This window comes from Haliotis asinina, chromosome 14, assembly GCF_037392515.1.
Source record: "Haliotis asinina isolate JCU_RB_2024 chromosome 14, JCU_Hal_asi_v2, whole genome shotgun sequence".
In the NCBI taxonomy this organism is placed as follows: domain Eukaryota; kingdom Metazoa; phylum Mollusca; class Gastropoda; order Lepetellida; family Haliotidae; genus Haliotis; species Haliotis asinina.
Window position 1 is genome coordinate 47,420,017 of NC_090293.1, and position 4,808 is coordinate 47,424,824.

A 4,808-nucleotide genomic window follows, 5' to 3' on the forward strand; every position below is an offset into this window, starting at 1 on the left:
TTCCAAATATTTAATTAAGGTTTTACCTTCATGTAATCAAACGCTTCTTATTAGTCTTTCTAATTAATCACAAGTATTTTGAAACTAATGTTGTATTTAAAATAGCATCTATTCGTTTGTGGTTCTCTCAGTATTCTGTGATGTGTGGACTTGAAATGTTTCAGCTACTCTGATCCTTGGAGTAAGTCTTGAGTTGTTGATGTGAAGCTGAACTTCAGTACAGTGTGATGATGGTACCTTGTTCAGCATGTTCAGAGAAAGCCTTTTTGTCTAACTTATGAACATTATCTGTTAATGTTTTCTCCAAGTTTGTTTCTGGTAGGTTTTTCTGATGAGGATTGATCCAAAGGTTGTACTTCACCAGATTGTTGCATCATGAGATTGTGAGTCTGACTTTCTTCTTTGACATGGGAACTGTTTGTAAAGACCTTTTACCTTCCTATGAACAAGTTGATATAATAGCAGATAGATGTGTTTCGATTTCGGCAAGGTTACAATTTGTATTTGGTCTTGTTCAAAATGACCCATCTGTTACAGGTGACCTTGTCACTTGAAAATGTTTGGTGAATTTCATGCAGGGATGTTATTCATTGATTTCTTCCATGTAAAACTCCACTGTTGCTAAACCCAGTGTCGAGTTAAGGAAGTTCAATGGGAGCGTCATTTGTGCTGGTTACAGTGCAGCCCTGATTAGGTGCCATTCCTGCTGATGACGGGGTTAGTTCTGTGGGAGAGGCATTCCTGCTGATGATATGGCAGCTGTGATTACTTCTGTGGTAGAGAGATTCCTGCTGATGAAAGGGCAGTCCTGATTAGTTCTGTGGGAGTGCCATTCCTGCTGATTAAAGGGCAGCCCTGATTAGTTCTGTGGGAGTGCCATTCCTGCGGATGAAAGGGCAGCCCTGATTAGTTCTGTGGGAGTGTCAGGAGTGACAGGGCATGGTATATCTGGGTGTTTGATTACTCCAGATTCCTGCTATAGTTCTCAAGAGTTGAGTTCAAAATGTCCAGTTAGGGTTAGGTATCTTGGAAAAACTGTTCAGGTACATGTATGAAATGGTCTGGTCAGGTCGACACTGAAGTCAGGTAAACTTGTCTTTACTATAAAAGTCATAATGAAGGCAAACAATAGCAGTATTGTTGTTGAACAATATATCACATATCTTTGTACAGGCCTAGGTAGTCACTTCCAGGTTCCGATCCACAAAGCATTTGAATCACTACGTCATTCAAAAACCTATGATAAACTGTGTATGTAGTTACAGTAGCTCATAATATCACAGACACTTTATGGATCATAGTCCAGAACAGCAACAATAATAACAGTAATAGTATCACATGTAATAATATTTTTTACTAAAAGGTATTACATTATTGTGAATTTTTTTTTCACAGAAACAGATCAAAGCTAAGCTACTACATCCAGGGGTCCTCAACTGGGTCTCCTTTAAATTCAGTGCCTTTCTCTTTTGCATTTCTTGTGCCTAAATGACATGAAGCTCTTGAAAGCAACATCATGGGTGTTCATATTCCAAACAATTATCTAGTTTCCAGATCAATTCAATGGCAAAGATAGTATCGGGTTTGGGTCAAAAGATGACACTATGGTTGATGATGTATGTTTTGCAGGGTCTTATGCTATGTGCCAAAATACATCCAATATGCACAACTGTAGAGATGCAGAAAAAAAAATCAATCAGGGAGGCTTAATATTATTCATTATACCCACAACACATCTGTGACTTCGGTGAGAATTTGGTTGTTTCTTCCAAAGCTATTACATGGATCATTTCATCCACCAGTCCTTGTGATCAATGATTCATTCCACGCTCAAAAGAACATACTGTTCTGTACACTGTTATTTCCCTCATTCTGCCTGCAGAGACCCTTTAATCTAATAATTAATAATACTGTCTGAAACATGTTGTGGATGAGGGTCAAGGACAGTAAAAATAATAATATCAGATCTAATAATACTTTTTTTTTCCAAAAAGTATTAGATCATTCTGAATTATTGTTTTTTTAACAAAAATATATCAAAGCTAAGCTATTTCAGTCAAGAGTTCTCACCCTAGACTCCATTGAAATTCAGTGCCTTTCTCTTGTACATTTCTTGTGCCTTAATGACCTGAAGCTCTTGAAAACAATGTCATGAGTGTTAATATTCCGAAAAAATTAACTAGTTTCCGGATCAATGTAATGGCATAGACAGTATCGGGTTTGGGTCAAACGATGACATTATTGTTGACGATGTATGTTTTGCAGGGTCTTATGCTATGCGCCACAATACATCCAATATGCACAAATGTAGAAATGCAGAAAAAAAATCACTGCGTACTGAGGGATGCTTGATATTATTCATTATACCCACAACACATCTGTGACTTCGGTGAGAGTTTGGTTGTATTTTCCAAAGCTGTTACTTGTAGCATTTCATCCACCAGTCCTAGTGATCAATGATTCAATCGAGAGTCAAAAGAAATTATCGAAAAGTACAGTTCTCTATGCCATTACTTCCAACATATTGGATAGACTCTTTAATCTAATAATTGAGGTGTGTTTAGGAGTTCTGGTAAAACACTGATTTTGACTTTAACGAATACGTACAAGCAGTTACACTAGTATCTTTAATAGACTCATCTACTACCCCCAAGCTGTGTCACTAGTATCTTTAAAGGTCACATGCAACAAAAAAATCAAACATAATTAAAACACTATTATCACTTATTCATGACATATAATATACATTGCTACTTGTGAAAAAACAAATAAACAAAATTATAAGCGTGCAATCGCGATATAAGGGTGCAGTATTTTGTACTTGGGCTTCCTACTTCCCTTGAAATGAAGCCCTCGAGAGACTGAACCCAGTCATAGCAGGTGGGTGTGCACTTGAGTGTAATGACGGCTTCCGATTGACTGGTTCATTTGCTGATACACTGAGGGCTCATTGTGTGTACAGAAAGATCTGGTTGATGGGCATTTTAGAAATAAGTAAGATTGTTATGGATAACAACTTCTTTTATTGTACTTGATGCGTTGTTTCAGTATGGATTCATATACCGTTGTCAAACAAAATCATATGCACTAGAAGAAGTTGTTATCCATAAAGAATGTATATAGAGATGTTGGGTTTTGTAAATACATGGTCTCTGAATTTGCATTTCAATCAAAATTCAATCAGTAAAAAATCATCTCTGTAGAGATGCTGTCTAAGTACTAAGTACACTCCACCACTGAGTCTAACAAAACCTTATGGGAGGTCGCGTCAGGTAACCTTTGAGATTGACCAATCAGAACACAGCTTACCAAATCGCGAAAGTGGACATTCGCGCATACCTTTTGAACTTTTTATCTCGAAAAGGTTTGTACCTGAACGGTTCCGAATGCTATATAGCATACGCTCGCTTCTGGGTGCACACTAAGTACGTATAACCATGACAACGGTGAGTAAACAGTCGCTGAAAATGGTGTTTTAGGCAGTATTCAAGGATGTCATCTTGTGGAAATATTAGATAATTGTAGACATGTCAACAGAAACCCAAAAGCATATATACTGCAGGTAAAATAATTGTGTTATATTCGGATTTTTGTTTGTGGAGAGATCCATGTCACAGACCTGAATATTTTGAAAGTCCCTCCGATCCCTAAATAGTAGCCGTTTTCTGATTGGTTAAATCTATTTAACAGTCTCACATTTGACTGGACGGTCAGTGGTCGCTCAAAGGTTACCTGATGCGACCTTCTACTAGGTTTTGTTAGACTCAGTGGTGGAGTGTAACGAAATACACTGAGACGAAGTTTACTTAGACTGAGTAGAGATGGTAAACTAATGTGTGGCTGGACACTGTCATTCATCCAAATATAAATCAGGACTCATGAATCAATTTATTCTGCTTATGGCATGTAGCCTGTGTTAAGTTAAAATTGCATGTGGTCAGTGATTGAAGCTGTGTATTGCATATTGTCTTTAGCAGACAGGCAGACATTTAGGTGTCAATAAACCAGACATTGAGCTTTCTCTGTGACAGAGGCTGCTTACCATAATCAACAGGCTTTTTTTATGTAACGAGTAGATTATTTGCTTGTGTGTACACAACCAAGATTCGTCTACTGCTCACGACCTCATACTCCAGGCATGCATACTGTTTCAAGCTCCGCAAACCTATTCATTGTGCATGCGTTATGGGTGCGACACAGAACAGCTGTTGAAACCACTTTTTCCCGCAGCGCACAGGGAAATTTAGTGAATCGTTTGAACTCTGATTTCATGGGCTATTTTTTCATTGCGTTTTTTTTCAACTTTATAGGTTGAATGGGCAGTTTTGATGATTTGTTTCAGTAAGTGCATATCGAAAGGTACCAGAATCTGCAAAGTTGTGTTTAATGTTGCATGTGACCTTTAATAAACCTTTGTCTGGTGTCAAATCTTTCGGCTTTGCATTACTTGTAATATGTCATTTATTCATAATCTGTGAAAAGCGGACTACTGTTGTGACGTTGTTGATTTTCGTTCAAATGTTTATGATTGTTGAATTTTCTTAGTATCGTAGCGGATATTTCTGTTAAGGAAATTAATGCTTCAGAAAATTTTGCTATAATATTTTTGCACCTGAGCTTGAAATATTGGAAAATATATTTTAAGGATAATCTGTGCTGTTGTGATGTTATAGTGTCAGTTATTGTTCTTAGTGTGTTCACATTGATTTTATGCTCACCTATATGAAAATATTTTCTGATCATTTTGTCAATGTTTGTAGAGATGCGCTGTTTGTAGAAACTTGAGTTGCTTGTTAGTCATTTTGGAA